Here is a 19385-nt window from a genome sequence, read left to right as displayed (position 1 = left end):
ACATGGCCTCACAGGTGAATTCTACAGATCATTCTATAAAGAAGTAACACCAATCCTGTTTAAACTCTTACACAAAATAGAAGTAGAAGAAACATTGCCTAGCTCACTCTATGACCCTAACATCACCCTAATACCAAAGCCACATAAAGGTGCCACAAGAAGAGAAAAGTGCACAGCAATCTTTCTTGAATCTGGATGCTAAAATTCTTAACAAAATACTTGCTAATCATATCCAACAACATAGAAAATGAATTATACTGCATGACCAAGTGGGTTTCATCCCTCGTATGCAAGGATGGTTCAACATAAGAAAATCAGTCAATATAAGACACTGCATTAACAGATCAACAGAAAAAAATCACATGATCATCTCTATTGATTCAGAAAAAGCATTTGACAAAATACAGCATTTTGTCTTGATAAAAATATTTCAAAAGATAGGAATAGAAGGCAACTTTCTCAACATTATAAAGAATATCTATGAAAAATTCACAACTAACCTTATGTTCAATGGTGAAATGCTAAAGGCTTTCCCTCTAAGATTTGGAAAAGGAAAACAATGCCACTATCACTGCTCTTACTGTGTTAGAAGTACTTGTTTTAGCACTTAGGCAAGAAAAAGATATAAAAGGCATCCAAATTGGAAAAGAAGAAGTAAAAATGTCACTATTTGCAGATGACATGATCCTATATGTAGAAAGCCATGAAAAATCTACAACAAAGCTTCTAGAGATGTTCAAGTTCAGTAAATCAAGTTCAATCAAGTAATCAAGTTCAGTAAAGTGGCAGGATATAAGATCAACATGCAAAAATTAGTAGCATTTCTGTACACAGATAATGAGCAATCTGAGGAGGAAATCAAGAAAAAATTGCATTTACAATTGCAACAAAAAGAATCAAATATCTAGGAATAAACTTAACTAAAGATGTAAAGGACTTGTACACATAAAATTATACAACATTATTGAAGGAAATCAAAGAGGACCTAAAGAAATGGAAGAATATTCCATATTCATGGACCAGAAGACTAAACATCTCTAAGATGTCTCTTCTACCCAAATTGATTTACAGATTTAATGCAATTCCAATAAAAATTGCAAAAACATTTTTTTTACTGGATTGGAAAAGCTAATTTTGAAATTTATTTGTAAGAACAAGGGGCCCCAAATAACCAAAAACCTATTGAAAAAGAAAAATGAAACTAGATGAATCATACTATGTGACTTTGAGGCATACTACAAAGCTACAGTGGTCACAACTGAATGGTATTGGCACAAGGGTAGACAATGGGCCAATGGAATCAAACACAACCATATATATATATATATGGTCAACTGATATTCAACAAGGCCACTTAGCCCACTCAAGTAATACAGAATAGCCTCTTCAACAAATGGTGCTTGGAGAACTGGATATGCATAGCCAAAAGAATGAGAGAGGATTAACATCTCATACCCTATACAAAAATTAACTCAAAATGAATCAAAGATCCATATATCAGAAACAAGACCATAAAGCTCTTAGAAGATAATGTAGGGAAGCATCTACAAGATCTTGTAGTAGGAAATGGCTTCGTAAATTTTATTCCCAAAGTGTGAACAATGAAATAAAAATAGATAAATAGGATCTCCTCAAAATTAAAAGCATTTGTGATTCAAAGGAGTTTGTCAAAAAAGTGAAAAGGCACCCTACTCAATGGGAGAAAATATTTGGTAACTTTTTATCCAATAGGGACCTAATAAAGAAATCCTATATCTCAAAAATAAAAAAGGCAAACAGCACCTTTTTAAAAATTGGCTGCAGATTTAATAGACACTTTTCCAAAGAAAAAATACAAATGGCTAAAAAGCACATGAAAAGATGTTAAGCATCACTAGCTATTAGGGAAATGCAAATCAAAACTACAATGCAATATCATCTTACACCTATTAGACTGGAGGCTATTTTAAAAAACAGAGAACTACAGGTGTTGAAGAGGATGTGACAAAAGGGAACCCTCATCCACTGCTTGTGGGAACATAGAATGATGCAGCCATTGTGGACGACCTTTTGGCAGTTCCTCCGGAAGTTAACTACAGCACTGTCATATGATCCAGCAATACCACTGCTAGATATATACCCAGAAGAGTTGAAGGCAGGGACAAGAACAGACATATGCATACCAATATACATAGCATCATTATTCACTATTGCCGAAAGTTGGAAGTAACCCAGGTGTCCATCAACAGATCAATGAATGGATAAGCATATTGTAGTATATACATACAATGGAATATTACTCATCTGTAAGAAGGACTGCAGTAATAACACACAAGACAACATGGATCAACCTTGAAGACTTTATATAGAGTGAATTAAGCCAGTCACTGAAGGACAAATATTACATGACCTCACTGATATGACTTAAGCAAATTGAGCAGACTCACAGAGCTAGAGTCTGGAAGATAGAGGTTATCAGGAGACTTTTTGTCTGGGAGTAAAATGTGGTAAGCTGATACTCAATATGAGCAAGACCTACAACAGGTGGAGGTGGGTGGTTAGGCAGTGGATAGAGGTGATGTTGATGCAGGGATGTGAGGGGGTTTGATGGTGCTGGAATGTGAAGAGGAATAAGGTGGCAGGGTTGGGTTGGACTATCCATGGAACTGGGGGAGGCCTAGAAGAAGGAACAGGTGAACTCTGGGGATTTGTATGTCTGTGGTTATAACTACAATGGCAGGAATATTTTTGTCAAATATGGCAGGGGAGGGTTACTGGTGCAGGGCATCAGGCTGGATAGGATGCACCTGGGGCACGCTTCTGTTGAATAAGAAAGTGCCCATCTTGTCGTAGTGTGTTATCTCAGTGGGTAGAGACCCACACAATAAACAAGAAAATATTAAACTCGCATCCTGAGAAGTCCTGCTATGTTCTCAATTAGAAGGGCAAGAGTCACTTGAGAACACAGTCATTGACTAATAAAAGAAAACAGATCAATATGACAAACCCTCAATATTAATGCATGTAACTATGAGCTTTATTCTTCAAAAATTGAAACTTAGTGGTTACCATAAGTCCCGAGAGGAGTGGAAAGGAATAATAGAATAGATGGAACATAGGGTTTTTTAGGGCATTGGAATTCTGCATGATCTTGGAATGATAGATACAGGCCATTATAAATTTTGTCCAAACCTATAAAAATGTGCAGTGTAAAGTGTAAGTTAAAATGTAAACTCTTGACCATGGTTAGTAACAATGCTTCAATATGTGTTTGTCAATTGTAAAAGATGTACCACACTAATAAAAGATGTTATTGGGCAAAAGTGGGGAGAGGGAGGAGGTGGTATATATGGGAATCCCCCTATATTTTCAATGCATAATTTATGGAATCTAAAGCTTCTCTAAAAATAAAATTTTTTTAAATATAAAAATTTTTTAAAAAGAAAAAATAACATTTGAAGAAAAATGAGCTCCTTTTTCTTTGTCTTTTTTTCAAAATACAAGGAAACACCCACTGACACCATGCTATTGTGGAAATTACATATAAATGTTTTCATAATTATAGAATCAGATTCCATATATATAAGCTAAACTGTTTGCATGACTCATTTGCAGAAGACTTTGCTTGAGCCTTGATCATGCTCAGTTCTCTTCCTTTCTCTTTCCTTCCACAACAGATGCCTAATGAGAAACAAGGCCATAGGTCACATGAACTCTTACTGCAAGACTCTGGGGAGAAGGAAATCTGGAACCTCCGCATCACACTCACCCGCTGTGAGCACTCGGGCCATGCCAAGCACGTTTTTACCCACAGCTCTTCCCATTTCACAGGTGTGTTATAAAAGGAGCTGTATAACGTGTAAGACACTCCACAATGATAGGAAGGAAGAAACCAAATAAATATAGGATGTTTACTTTGCCAGAAGACACATTTCAGATACTAAGTCACCTGCTAAGCTCGAGTGACTTGTGTTCTGAAGCAAATTGCCTCTGTACACAACAAATGGTCACCAAAATTCTTCTTCGTGGTCCTCTCACATCCTCCTAAAATATACTTGCCTATTTAAGACTCCTCACCCTTGTTTATGCCTTTAATCCACCAAAAAGTTCTTCTGTCTTTACTTTTCCCCATCGCTCCTGCTCCCTCCCTCCCTACTCACCAAGGAAACGCTACCTATCATTCAAGCTTCATATATGTATGTATTCAGCATATACTATGTGTCAGGGATTAAGCTGCAGGCTTGGCATACATTATTCTTCCAACACATCTACAAAGTAAATTTTATCAATCCAGTCTAGTATAAGACTCAGAGAACTGAAATAACTTATTCAAGATCACAAAGCCAGATTTCAAGCCCAGGCCTGTCTGAATCCAAAGCTGATGCTATAATCCACTATTTTGCACTGCTGTTCTTGCAAACTTTCCATGAAGACTTTCTTGATGATTCCACAATATAGTGATTTCTTCCCAATCTAAACCAAGCTCTTATCCAGTACATATTTTGAATGCTTTATATTTTCTCAATTAAATTGCTATTTGTTTTTGCATTTTTGGTTGTTTAATTTTAGATGCATATGTTTTGTTTATTGCCTTAAGTATATTATAAACCTATTAAGGAAACAGAACTGTCCAACATGCCTAAGGTCATGGGCTTACATTGTCTAGGCATACACCAAAACTGGTGTTATTTTGCAGGCAATGGTATATATTATTTTTACCCTTTAATCATCCAGCATATTGCTATATACAGTAGTCTAACCCAGGCAATACACCATTTTCATCTTTTAAGAGTCCAAATGAAGAAAGTTAAATAACAAGGAATGAGATTCAGAAGCCAGCCAAGTTCTAATCAGAGAGGAACACACCTATTTCTGGAACTTCTCAGGCTATGATTCTAAGGTTAATAGGAGAGGTAGTGGAACTAAATAAAGCATTCCCTTTTTGTAATGTATATAATGTTCACCAAATGTTTATATTAGGTAGTATTCTATATAGACATGAGTCATAGTATTTTCCAATAAGCTATTAATATTTACACGTGTCATCTTTGTACAGAATGCTTTTCATGATGCCATAGTACAGAGGTATAATCAAGCATAAAATAAATTAAAATAGTATTTTACATTTTAAGAATAAGGGACGTTAGGCCTATCTATGCAAAGAGATTTGGCGAATTTAGAAAAATATTTAGAAATCCCAGAAGGAAAACACTTTGGTTAAACCTGGAAAATTGAGGGAAAACTTTTTTTAGAGCTTGAAATAAGGAGATAATTCGTTAGCTAGAAAGAGTAAGGTACATAAATGAGCATTTACTGATGACATAAAATAAAAACTGATATTGAGGGATAAAAATTATTGGTACTTAGGAGATGCTGACCCCACAAAGATCTCCTGTACCGACCACAGCAGTTTTTCAAATGCAAGAGGCGTAAAGGTTACATGCCATGGCTTCCTGGTAAGGATGAAGTTACGCCAATCCTCATTTTTCTAATTCCAAAACTCGGTTAAGAATGCTCAAGCTCTTATTTGGAACTATAAAATGGAATATGAAAAGAAATAAGTTAAAGTAGACAGCCTGGGCCTCTCAGTGAGCAGTGCATCTGATTACTCACGGGCAAACAATTCCTGAGTCCCTGCAAAACTCACCCTGTACAGTGTGCTTGGAATATGAAGCCAACACGTGACACAGGAAGTCAGGAATTGTGAGATTTGCGCCATTGTCTCCCACCGTTTCAGAGTGTGAGCCTGAAGAGTATTTTTCCTTATTTATGAGTGTGTTTCCCTGTGTGTAGTCCAAGATAACACCTTCTTACTTCCCTTCAAAGGTCTCAGGAATGCCTCATGAAAAAGACCGTGCTATTTTAGCCAGTGCACTAAGAAGTTTCGAATAATAACTAACTTCCTTTTGGTCTGCAGAACACTTCCATCTGCATGTAACTACTACCTAGAATCTCATTTCCTATTTCTTAGTCATGCCTGTGAGACTTTCAGAAGTTTCAGCTATAGGTTCCCATGATTTCCTGGCCTCTCTATAGCCACGTGATCGGACACAGTTGACAATGTAGTGAAAGTAGCTCCAGATATGGCATCACATGGCCCCTGTTAGAATTTCAGTGCTGCTCCTCATTAGGCCTGTGACCTTGACTAAACCAAAACATCCTTCTGAGCCTCAGCATATTATCTATAAAAAAGGGAAACAATTCTTGCCTGAACTAACTCATAGAATTGCTATGAGGCTCAAAGGCAAAAATACCGTGTAAATAGCCAACATGATACAACTGTAGCAGAATTTTTAATGCTAAAGTAAGAGTTTCTTATAACCCTTTCTTTCCTACCAGCCAGCTATAACTACTGTTAGGATTTTCATTTCTTTTCTTCCAGTCTTTTTCTAGTGTGTGTGCATGTGTATGTGGGTGTGTGTGTAGATGTTTCTTAAATAGTGGTTATTTTATTATGATGCAATTATTTATACAATTGATGATATATAAATATATGTACATATATTCCCAGGTTTACTAAAATTTGTCCCTGAACATCTATTTTTTTTAAGATTTATTTATTCATTTTCTTTTTCTTTATACACACACACACACACACACACACAGAGGGTTCTCTCTTTTGTCTGCTCGTTGTTTGCTCACTTTCTCCAGGAAGCACCAGTAACTCAGCCTGGGACCTCACACATGAGAGGTGAGTGCAGGCTGTGGCATCCCCTGGCTCGTGGCATCTGCTCACTGTAGTGGGGGCACGTTGCAGAGGGGGCAGCATTGCGGCAGGGTGGCGTCTGCTCGTCTTCTTTTGGGAGACACTGGGACACAAACCCAGGACCCCCTCCATGTGGTAGGCAGGTGCCCACCTGGTTGAGCCACATCAACTTCCATCTCCCAGCAACATCTTTAATAATGCTTTGTATAATAAGCACATACATATATTTGATGAAATATGATGCATACATGTATATATCTTAATGTTATTAAAAGTTATTTTGAAACATGGTCAATAATGGCTACTTTTAAAATATGATAGCCAATAATTCCACCCTATGCAAGAACCATTACTTATTAGATCATTGCCATTTTTTTAACTCATTAATGATACTTGTTTCCAGTTTTTGTGTATTTTGTTTTGTTTTGTTCTTCTGCTGTCATAAACAAGTCTATAATAAACATCTCTGTGCAAAAACCTTTCTATGAATCTCTCATTCCATAGGGGAGATTTCCAGAACTAAAATCACTGTATTAAAGGATAAGGACTCAGTTCTAAGTTCCTTGCTAAGCATTGTTAAAGTCTATTTCTAAACTATTATGCTATTTAAACAGTATATGAGAAAATCAATTCTTGTCAGAATTATTACCTGTCTTGCTTATTACTAATTTCATAGGCAAGAATAGTATCTCTTGATGATTTACATTTATATGATTACTAGTGAAGTTGAAATGTTTTATGTTTATTGATCTAAATTATTTCTACCATGAATTATCTCTTCTCATCCTTGCCACATTTTCCATATTCTCCTTATTGATGTGTAAGCAGTATTACGTATTAAGGAAATCAATCTCATTCATCATAATGTATAAATATTTCCAAATTTGTCATTGGCATTTTAACATTATTTATGATTTTTTACATTCTAAGTCTTTTAAGTTTTTAAATTAATATTTACCAGCCAGTTTCTTTCACTGCTCTCCTTTTTCAGTTTGTAAACTAAGTAGGGAGAAGACTGGATCCATGTATCAATTAATTCCTTTAATAAAAACTAACCTCTAGGCACAGAATAAAGATAAAGTGTGATGGAGCTGATTATTGCCATCCTGCTAGGAAGGCAGGTTGCAGTCATCAGCAAGGCAATTATTAAGTATTTCTGGTGCAGGAGGAGCTGGCACCAACCCCAACAACAGCTCTATTTATAAGCAACACAGATACCTCCTGTGCTGTGGCATCTGGCCAATGGTAAGGTCCCAGAAATTCTGGGCACTTGGAAAGCAGAAAGTCTGTACTGCTGCCTCTATGAGTCAGAAGGGTCACGCTAGCTGCCACCCAGGGGAGGGTGGGAAGAAGGGTAGGGCAATGCCAGAATCAGCTGTACCAGAGAACAGTGGTTTGCAAATGTCTAGATGCGGAAGTTGACATTTAAAAGGTGAGTCTAAAAGGAGTCTAATTTACCTGGTAATTCTCTATTTAGTGAAACGTATTTGAGTCCGTGCTGGGTAAGGGCAAGTCTTTTGCTTACCTTACATTTAAATTCTACACTTCTGTTTTTATTTTTTTATTTTTTTATTATTTAAGTTTTTTGTTTGTTTTTATTTTATTTTATTATTACAATTCTGTATTTAGAAATATCCCTGAGCAGACAAACTCACCTCCTCAGTAGCATGAATATTAATAATGGCTGATAATATTAATAAGAATTAATGCAGGTTAAACTCTTACTACGGGTGGGCCAAATCCTATTCTAAGAACTTTATATTCATGTAGCCCTTCAAAGCACTTTGAGGTAGGTAGGAACTATAATTTTCTCCATTCATAGTTGAAGAAATAGGCACAGAGAGGTGAAATAACTTGTCCGTGGCCATACAGCCCATAAGGAGATGAATCAGGATTTGAAACCAGACAGCCTGGTTCCAGAATTGGTACACTTAAACACTATGATGTTCTGCATTTATTAATACAGATTTTTAGAACTCATTGAGTTGTTATGAGGATTTAAATTATTTAATCCACAGGAAATTCTTAGAAGAATGCCTAATACATAGTGAGCACTTTATAAATATTCACTTTTTTTTGCTGCTTTTATTTGAAATGCATTTCATTTCTTTCATTGTTTTTTAAAAATATTTTATTGCCTTTTTTTAAAAAGATACATAGATCACACAAAATGTTACATTAAAAAATATAAGAGGTTCCCATACTCCTCACTCCCCACCCCACCCCCACTCCTTCCACATCAACAACCTCTTTCATCAGTGTGGCACATTCATTGCATTTGATGAGTACATTTGAAGCACTGCTACATCTCATGGATTATAGTTTACATTGTAATTTACACTCTCCCACAGTCCATTCAGTGGGTTATGGCAGGATATATAATGTCCTGCATCTGTCCCTGCAGTATCACTCAGGACAACTCCAAGTCCCGAAAATGCCCCCATATCACATTTCTTCTTCCCTCTCCTTGCCCTCAACAACTCCCATGGCCTCTGTGTCCACATCAATGATACAATTTCTTCCATTGCTAGAGTCACAATAATTCTATAGCAGAATACCAGTAATTCCACCCTAATCTCATATTTTATTCCTCCATCCTGAGGGCCGGGGATAGTGATGTCCACTGCACCTCTAAATCAAGAGGGGGCTTAGATGTCACATGGCTGATGGATGGGATTCTCCTGCTTGCAGCTGTCGACTCTCTCGGTTCCCTGGTGTAGTGGTTAACCATCCTCACCTCCCTGTTAGCTGACCTGGGTAAGTCCAACATGTTCATCATTTCACTTTGGTGGGTTCTTTCTCTTTCTGAGTCAATAACATTAGAAAATTTCTCATGTAGTGATAGCTTCACACTAAAAAGCAAATGGTAAAAGACAAAAAGCAATATAATGCATGTGCAGGAAGGTGAACAATAATTTTAGGAGTAGGAAAAATTATGGGAGAATCATGAAAAAAATCTATGCCAAGGTCACCAGCAAACAAATTGTGTTAAGTGTTTTATGCTTTGAAACTGTACACTTGCAAGGTGGAGATGAATTAATACAAACTGTATTGCAAGATTGAAAACTAAAGTAATAGGCAGCCTGTTTTCATGAATTACTTCCTTTTTAGAATCATTACTTTTATTCTTTTTTCTGGCAAACGAAATAGATAAATGCACAAATCCACACGTAAACTATGACCAGCAGTGAATGCGTCATCTTATCTACTGAAGAACTATTAAATTATAATCATTGCCTTTCCTATGGAATTCTATCCAGCTGGTTTTCTCTAGAGACCTAAGGATTCTCCAGTTCCTATTAATCAGCCTCTTCAGAATTTCATTTACTCATCGATGTCTTGCCAATCTAATTTTCAGTAGCCGTCAGATTAGGGGAGGTTATGCTATAGTGACAAGCAAAATTGCATTAGTTCTCAAGAGCGGAGGATCCTTTCTCCCTCACACCTCACTGTCACGAAGGGATTGCCTACGGCTCTGCACCCCTCACTGTGACGGAGCAGCCTTCGCCTGCAGCATTGTGGGCAGTGCCGCAGAGAAACAAAGAGTGTGCCAAAGAAAGAACCAGCTCCTAAATCTTCTGCCTGGCTGTGACACGCAGTACTTCCACTTGCCTTCGTTGGATGAGTCATGTAACCAAGCCTGTCTTAATAGGGCAGGAAAGTGGATCTGGATGCACAGTAGTGCAATCTTTCACCTCTTCCTACTGCTACCATTATTGATTCTTGTTCTCCCTACTGAGCTTCAGTGGAATTCTCTTTTTCCAGGTTAGATGTAAATTGTCTTTACCATACTTCCTGCTTATTTCTGTGTGACTCCCTATCATTTTTGTGAAGTTTGGGTTTGAGCATAGTATTACTGTCCCAAATAGGACACACATGAAAAGACCAAGGTTTTTTCTTGCCTAAATTAGGTTAGCAGATAAAAAACATGAATCCATTTTAAAGCAAACATTTATGAGTTTCTATCTTATTTCTCCAACTCTCTATTATACCAGTGAATATATTTTCTTTATCTTTTGCCCTATGGGGCACTTACAGTAATGACACCTTTTAGGTTTTCGCAAGTATTTGTTAATAAATTGATAATGCACTGGGGAATCTCCTAGAATAAAAACCACAACTTTGAATCCTACCCTACCACCAGACTGCTTTGCAATATTAAAAAGGGCAGATCCATGTCTTTGGATTTAGAAAGCGATGCTGTCATTGTCAGTCTTAATGGAATTGGTGCTATTGTGAGAGTGTTCATTATTTAATGAATGTAAGAGGCTCTGAAAGCATTCTGTGATCCATGTGCTTTATAATGCCAAGCTTCCAAGGTCAAAGAGAAGGAAAAAATTACTTTGGACGTCATTTCTTCCATGAGTCAGGGGAAAACTGTATAATTTACCTTACACAGAGTTTCCAAGATCATATTGACCAATTTGAGTTTGTAGAGAACAAACCAGAACGGAGGTAAGGCAAGTTAATTTTTTCAGGGGAGTCCATAAATTTCACCATTTTTCCAAAATCCATCTTTAACAGTGTTTCTCAAACATCTTTTCACTGTCATCCCCATAAGGAGTCTTTTTAGACATTTTTCCCCACTCACCGTCCATATAATTTAATACCACAGATACATTGCCTATCTAATTATTTATTGTATGTATATCAGTGTTTTGTATATTTAAAAAGGAAGACCATTTTCCACTTCCTTGGGGGTACTATTACTCCCACTGAGAATTCATGAGCTCCAGGACAGATGCCCGATTCTGAGCCTTGTCCTCTTCCATGCACTTCTACCTATTTTACATGTAAGCCATAATTTTTGCTCTTCAGTTGTTACCTGCTGCATTCTCTCACCTCTGGATCTTTGCTCATTCAGTGCCCTCTTTCTGGAATATCCTCCCCATTTCTCTCTGAAGTCCAGCCACTTTTCAAGGACCAGATAAAGCCCTGCTTCCTCCAAGTAGAATTTTTTCGAAACACCAACAGTTGGAATCAACCTCTTTTTCCTCGACTCCTTACTTTTATTATAAGATATTGTCTTTAATCTCTGTTATAACATCTCAGTCAACTTTAAAATTAAGTACATGAGCCCCTCATAAGATAGTAAACTTCGAGATGGCAAAAATCATTTGTCTTTGTCTTTCCCACTGTTCTTAGCACAATACGTAGTTCAGAGAGTGTTAAATAAATGTTGGTTGTGTTGAGCTTCAGAGTTTGTGGCTCAATTTATTCCTTTAGCACTTCATGTTCAAGACAGACTTTGGCTGCCAGAGCATTCATGATGAAGTTTAGACATGTGCATAGGTACAGATGCACACATATTACCCATGCCACAAAGCTGGGGAGGCGGATGGGTAATTTCTTCAACACCTCATCCTTCTGCACATTGAAAGGGGTTGGAAACCTTGGAAGTCCCTTGGCTCTATCAGCAGCACCAGCATTCATACTATAGCGCAGGCTCAAACTTCAGAGACACTTTAATGCTTCCCTCTTCTTTATCCACTCCTTCTAAGTAGTTGCCCAAATTTGTTGAGGCCTCATTTTTCAGAAATATTTAATTTGTGCTTTTCTCCAGGATCCCACTGCCAACCGCAGAATCCACTCCTCCATCCACAGCTCACACTCCCCACATCTCTTCTTAGAGTCGCCTTTATTTTCTCACTCTCACAGAGTTATCTTCCTGAAACTTGAGACTACTTCCTTATCCTGCTGCTTAGCTGTTTACAGACCTACGGATGATCCAGAATAAACCCAATTCAACTCAACATGATCTTCAGGGACCTACTTCAGGTGCCCTTACCTAACCAACCCCACCAGCTAAGGTTTCCCACAAAAAACATTCAGATCATTAAGCCTGTGTCCTTTCAGTCTCTCACACAGGGCTATTTAAATTAGTTGAAATACTTTTCAAATAATTGGTTCCAATAAGGAGTATTGTTTGAATATCCTTCCTAAGGAACACATTTGCTAAAGTGGTCTATAAATCTCAATGACTATCGAAGTTATTGGTTACGGGGTCTTCTCTGGCACCAAGAGAAGAGCATTTATGTCTCAATTCAAAAATTCCTTAGCTTCAGGGAGCTGGTGTAGCTCAGTGGTTGGGCACCTGCTTCCTAAGTACAAATTCCCAGGTTCAATCCCCAGTACCTTCTTTAAAAAAACATCCATTAGCTTCTTATACAGAAAGCAATATTAAGAGGGAGAGATTTGATCACTCATCTATTCATTCATTTAACAAATATTATTGTTCCTTATTCAAAGTCATGCCTAAGGTAGGTGCTATTAATATAATGGTCAAAATGGACAGTTTCTACCTTTATGGAGCCTACAGTCTAGTCTGACTAGTGTGTCCAGATTTACTCTAGCAGTAGGTGTGGGAAATTACTTCCATGTGTCTGAGAATGGATTTTTATGTGATTTCATTTTAGGGCATAGAGTAGCAATTAAGCAACTTGCTCTTTCTGCCTTTATTTCAATCTCTAAGGCTGCCTCTCTTTCCCCTACTTCCTTTTTCATATGTGTGAATGAATGGAAAGAAAATTCTCCCCACACAGAACTTTTCCTTATTCAACTACAGAAGAGAAGAAGGAAGAGACAGCGCTCCAGTATAGTTTAGCAAAAATTCCCTTAATGTCAACAAATATTCCAGAAAACCCCTCTCAGGAAGCCATTGAGTTTAGGTGAAAGGAGATTTTCATGCCTAAAGGTTTACTCCCTATGGACTTTTCCAAATAAACTGGCTAGTAGAACTGGAGGGATCTAAGAAATCAAGCTTTGTTCCATGTAATAGAGAATGGTTTTCTCTTTTCAGACTTAAAACATGTGCTTTTTTAGACTTAAAATATTTGAATTTACAGAAAATAGTTTAAGATTTGAAACTATGAATTTATTTTTGGAGTTAATGTAACACTTAACATATATGACTGAGCTTTATTCCCTTTGGTGAGAATACTTATGAATAAATATGTCCTCAATGTCACAGGGCAGCATTCTATTCATTTTGATTTCATAATTTCCTACTTAGCCAATTCTTACCCAAAGATGAATGTGACACTATGAAAGGATTGCAGACAGGCAACACAATTCCAGATAGACTACTCAGTCCCTAAAATAGAGCTTTATTCATTGCCAAAACAGGAGTCGCCTCATTCACTACCTCACTGTCTCTCGAGAGCTTAAGGTTCACCCACATGAGCACCTCTTTCACCTCCCATGTGTCTTACCCTTTGTGTGGGAGTCATCACCCTTCAGGAGTGATCTGAGGTCCCCCATATAGGGAAGTGTTGATTTTAAAGTCACAAATAGGTGAAAGGTGCACGGATTTCACAGATCTTCTGGTGCTATGGGATTAGGAGTCACAAAAATTTCTGGGAAAAGAAACACAAATGGTGAAAACTTGCTTTCCTTTTGACCACACACCACAGTGAACAGAGAGAGAACTGAGGGGCAAGAGGTCTTGAAAACAAGACCTCTTTTCTTCTAAGATAAAAATAAATGAAAGCTTATCATTACTAGATATCCTAATAAGAGCTAGTATTTGTTGGGCTCTCTCAGAAGGAAGATCAAGTTATTTGAATATTTTCAATATATTGGAACTTAAAACAGCATTTTTTTTCAAAATAATAGCTATAAATTATTGAATATTTGCTATGTGTCATATGCTTCACTAAATATTTACATGTACTATTTAACCCACACTATGACTCTATTAGTGAATATTATCTTTATCCTATTTTACTGGTGAGAAAATTAAGGCATAAGGAGGTCACATAGATATTAAATGATAAACCAATGTTATTTATCACTACATGACACTTTCTCCATAACTTTCATTGAGAACTTCACCCCCATCACCAGTCCTACCCCCAACCCCAACACTGACCCACTTGCTCTGCCATAAAACCAGACAGAAGTTATTCAACACATCAGGCGGAATTGAGCAGATGAAGTTGTTTAGCATGTTGGTTAGGAATTAGACTGCCAGCCCCATCATACCACTGTGTTAGCCTAGACAATTTATTTAGCCTTCCTATGGTTAGTTTTCTCAATATAATAAAAATATCTACTCTATGGCAGAGTTAATGTAAGGATTAAATGAGATCATTTCCATAAAGCACTTAGCAACAGTGGCTGTCACATCAATTATGTATGTTAATGCATGAAGACTTTATTACTTTAAGCTTTGTATTCAAATTGTCTACTGAAGGCCTTTCTCATGGTAGATTCTCAATAATTGTTTGATAAATCTGACAGTTTGAAACTGGATGGACCCCAGAAAATTATGTTCTTAAAGCTAATGCTTTCCTGAGGGTATAAACCTATTATATGCAAGACATTTTGATTAGGTTACTTCAGTAGGGCATGACCCAGAGTGGGTCTTCATCTTCTCCCTGTAGTTCTTTATAAATGGGGTGAAGACAAAGAGAGTAGGACAGAGAAAGCCAGGAAGCAGGAAGCTGAAAGCAACAAAACCTGGAAGAGAAGGGAGAGGTCAGCAGACACTGCCATGTGCCTTGCCATGTGACAGAGGAGTCCAGGATCAGTGGCAGCTGGTCTTTGGGAACAAAGCATCACCTGATGATACCTTGATTTGGACATTTTAATGGCCTCAGAACTGTAAGCTTGTAAGTTAATAAATCCCTGTTGTAAAAGTCAACCCATTTCTGGTATATTGCTTCCATCAGCTTAGTTAACTAAAACAATCAATGAATGAAAATAAATTAGGCCATGGTTTGTTATCAAAGGAGTATAAGCCTATACCAAAACTAGGTTTTATGGCAAATGTAAAGTCAGAGAGATGACAAACCTAAGGTGTTCAGTTACCCAAAGGAGAGCCAGACGATGCAAGAAGAATAAATGGGGCCATTGGGACTAAGAACAAACTAAAGGTCAAAGTTGGTAAGAAGTGAAAAAAGAAAAACAGGGCATTGAAGTACAGGTGCAGGCACCAGATACGAAAAGCTGTCTGCTGCCTTTCTAGATACCCAAAGATTTACTAGGCTCTGGGGATACAATTCATAAGACCATTAAAATTACTTGATTTGCTTATTTGTTTACTTATGCTTATTTGAACTGTGAAACTAGTTGCTATTTTTGAAAAATGTTATAAGGGGAATTCTCCTGCCTTGGTTTCTAATGAAGCACCACTATGATCCACATCAGATGCCAAATAAATGTAGAACAGCCATATCCAGAATTCATTCCCCAAACAGAAGAGAATGGATCCACGTCACTCACTTTGAGAATATAAAAGGGGAAAAGATTGAGATAGAATGAAGATGAAAATAGGATTTGAGAAAACATTGCTTTGTAAAGAGTTATGCTTTGGGTTTCATTCCACTTAACCTGGCAGAGGAGTGTTCCAGTGTTACTTCCAGTGTTGGTGGACCCCAGAAAATTATGCTCTTAAACAGAACCCTTGTGAACCTTTGATTAGTTTAGATCCATTAAGGGCCATTTGAATAGGTTGCTCCCAGTATGGCATAGCCTAGGGTAGGTCATAACCCTCTTACTGGAGTTCTTTATAAGGGAAGGAAGTAATTAAGCCACAGACACAGAAAAAATCCTGCAGTGACAGAGAGAAGTCTCCAGAAGCTGAAATCAATTAACCAGAGAGAGAAAAACCACAGAAAAAGCAGCCCAAAGCAAAACTAACAATAAGGTGAGATCTGGAGAAGAGAGAGAAGCTAACACTGAAAATATATCCTGCCATTTGCCTGATTACCCACAGCTGATCTTGGGGAGAAAGTGAGCCTGGAGGAGAAGGCGGAGAACTGCAGAGCTACCACTGTGCCTTGCTACGCTGCAGGAGTCCAGGATCGCAGAGAGCTGACCATCTGGGAGAGAGCTTTGCCTGATGTCTTGATTTGGATGCTTTCACAGCCTCAGAATGGCAAGTTTTTAACCTAATATGTTCCCATTATAAAATCCAAAACAATTCTGGTATATTGCTCTGCCAGACTTTAGCAAACTAAAATACCTCCTTTCTCTACAGCCTGATGAAGGGAATCTCATAAAGAGATAGGTGTTTCCATGCAGTTAGCGAGTACAGAAGACTGAAGCCTGACTCAAGCCTGACTGAGTCTGACTCAAGTCTGAGACAGCCCAAAGCAACCTGTGCAGGCTGCTCAATAGAGTGCCCTGTTAAGCTATGCTCTGAAAGTTTTGATGGGACAAAGGAGGTATGAGATGGATCAGATGTGGGTCCACTAGAGATGAGAGTAGGCCATGGGTGTCAAACTGGGTCCTGTTAGTAGAACTATCTGGAGGAGCAAAAGAATCCCAGGGGCAAGAGGCCAGACAACACATTCTCCCAGGAATCATGGAAGGGAGTCCAAAGTGACAGGTGATATAAAAATGGATATGACAGAGTCAAAACCTAAAAGTGAAAGATCTTCTAGGATGAAAAATCCCTGAAGAAACCACAAAATTACCCACTAGACAAAATCTCTTATCATTGATATAAAGACGGGGCCACCAGAGGTTCTGAAGGATGGGAGAGGGAAGAATTAGTATACTATGGGGCTCTTTCAGGACATTGGAGTCGTTCTACATGGTATTGCAGTGAAGGATACAGGCTGTGATGGATAGGCCAATGTGTCAACTCGGCCAGGTAATTGTGCCCAGTTCTTTGGTCAAGCAAACACGGGGCTAATTGTAATACAAGGGCATTTATGGACATTATTCACCACTGACTTTACTGCATAGATAGCTGGTTACAATTACATCAATCAGGGAGATTGCCATCAGCAATGAGTGATGCTTTATCCAATCAGTTGAACGCCTTAAAAGGAGAAGTGATTCCAGCATTCAGGGAGAATTTCCAGCTCATCTTTAGACAGCCAATGTCTCCCGGAAACTCAGGGACCTTCATCAGACTTTCATCAGAGCCCCTGGTTTGCAGCCTGCCTGTGGAACCTGGACTTATGCATCCCCACAGTCACGTGAAAGACTCTTAAAAAATCACATACTATTTACAGATATCTTCTGTTGATTCCATTTCCTTAGAGAACCCTGACTAATACACAGGCCAGTGTATATTTTGCCATAACCTACACAATTGTGCAGGACAGGATGTAAATGTTACAGAGTATAAATGTTTTTAGAGTCCATGATTAGTAGCAATGCTTCAGTACGTGCTCATCAATTGTAACAAATGTACCACACTAACGAAGGATTTTGTTAATGAGGAAAAATGTGGAAGGGGGTGGGAGGGAGCATATGGGAATCCCCTATATTTTTTATGAAACATTTTTGTAATCTAAAGCTTCTTTGGAAAAAAAAAAATCATTCTGAAAAAAAAAATCTGCCTGATGCGGAGGAGCCAATTTATGGCCTTGCTTATCCCCTTCCTCCTGACTTCTCAAACCTCAGTAGGATGAGAAGCAAGCTCTACGGCTGGGATGAGAAGGTTCCTAAGGAAGAGGAAAAGTTAGGGAACCTCCCCAAGTTCTGATTCAGCAGCAAGAAATAATTACTCTCGTTGCATATAAGTGAAATTGGGCTGTGGGAGACAATAACGAAGGTAGTTGTATATTGGTTACATGCCATGAGTCATGCGTTTCCACAAAGGTCTGAATCTCACAACTAATCGCCGCCGCCCCCCTCCCCCGCCCCAGCCACCTCGCCTCTGTGTCTCTATCTCTCTTTCTCTTTCTATCAACCTCCACCTCCACCTCCACCTCTACCTCTATCTCTCTCAGGGGTCTTTGGAGTTACCATTGAAAGGACTTGAAAATAAGTGATATTAGCAGGCTTCTAGGGCTTCCATAACAAACCATCCCAAGCCACAAACTGAGTGGCTTAAAACAACAGAAATTGACTCACAATTCTGGAGGCTGGGAGTGAAACATCAAGGTGTTGGCAGAGCCACACTTCCTCTGAAGCCTCTAGCAGAGGCTCCTTCCTTGCTTCTTCAAGCGTCAGGGAGTCCCAAGCATTGTGTGGCTTGGGGCAGCCTAACTCCCAACTCTGCTTCAGTCTTCACATAGCCGTTCTTCACTCAGTCCGTGTGCCCATGTTCGATTTTCCTCTTCTTATAGTAACACCACTCAAATTGGATTTAGGAACCACCCCAATCCAGTATGAACTCATCCTTACTCACTAATTACATCTGTAAAGACCCAGTTTGCCAAGAAGATCTCAGTCACAGGGACTGGAGTTTAGGACTTCAGCATATTTGGGGGGTATGCAATTCAACCCATAACACATCCCAAGCTAGGTAAGTAAGATTTTCAACATGACCAAATTCACACCCTCTATTGGGTTAGTGCTCTATTGCAGAGAACAGAACTCACACATAAAGCACTTAGTCCAAACACATATAAAGTGTTTGCACAAAGTGCTCAATGACTAGTAGCTGTTACTACTATTAAACACACCTCTTGGACATTGTTGAGGGGAAAGTCATCTGCAGAATCGCTTCCTTTTTCTCTTTATATATTGTTTTCCCTTTTGCTTACAAAGAAACATTGTATTATGCATTCTCTTTCCATTCATACCTTTTATTGGCAGATACCAAGTCTCTTTCAGTCATTCGAAATAATAAATCACGCTTGTGCATTCCAAACCTCAAAGGAAGTTAAATATTTACAAAGTTCTGTGTGGCAAATAAAGAACAATTTATTAAGTCAGGCCCTATAAGAATGATTCGTTATACACTTTTGGAAAACTCTCAGAAATGTTCCTTTTTGGTTTTTTTTGGCTTTAACAG

The 19385-nt window shown here is 38.2% G+C and overlaps 2 long non-coding RNA genes across 2 annotated transcripts in view; one reads left to right on the top strand and one right to left on the bottom strand.

The window, feature by feature from the left end:
* Window positions 1-19072, bottom strand: part of LOC139439652 (uncharacterized) — a 143939-nt gene extending 124867 nt beyond the window's left edge. The window contains exon 1 of the long non-coding RNA XR_011649618.1: window positions 18500-19072. This is a non-coding gene — a long non-coding RNA (uncharacterized lncRNA). The remainder of the gene's footprint in view (window positions 1-18499) is intronic.
* On the top strand, window positions 7995-18600 carry LOC131279705 (uncharacterized). Its single transcript, XR_009187119.2, has 3 exons — window positions 7995-8117; window positions 9288-9442; window positions 16404-18600. It is a non-coding gene; the product is annotated as an uncharacterized lncRNA (long non-coding RNA).
* Window positions 19073-19385: the final 313 nt, after the last annotated feature.

This window comes from Dasypus novemcinctus, chromosome 9, assembly GCF_030445035.2.
Source record: "Dasypus novemcinctus isolate mDasNov1 chromosome 9, mDasNov1.1.hap2, whole genome shotgun sequence".
NCBI classification, from domain to species: Eukaryota; Metazoa; Chordata; class Mammalia; order Cingulata; family Dasypodidae; genus Dasypus; species Dasypus novemcinctus.
The sequence above is the reverse complement of the archived record's forward strand: the minus strand, read 5'-3'. Positions and strand labels throughout refer to the sequence as shown.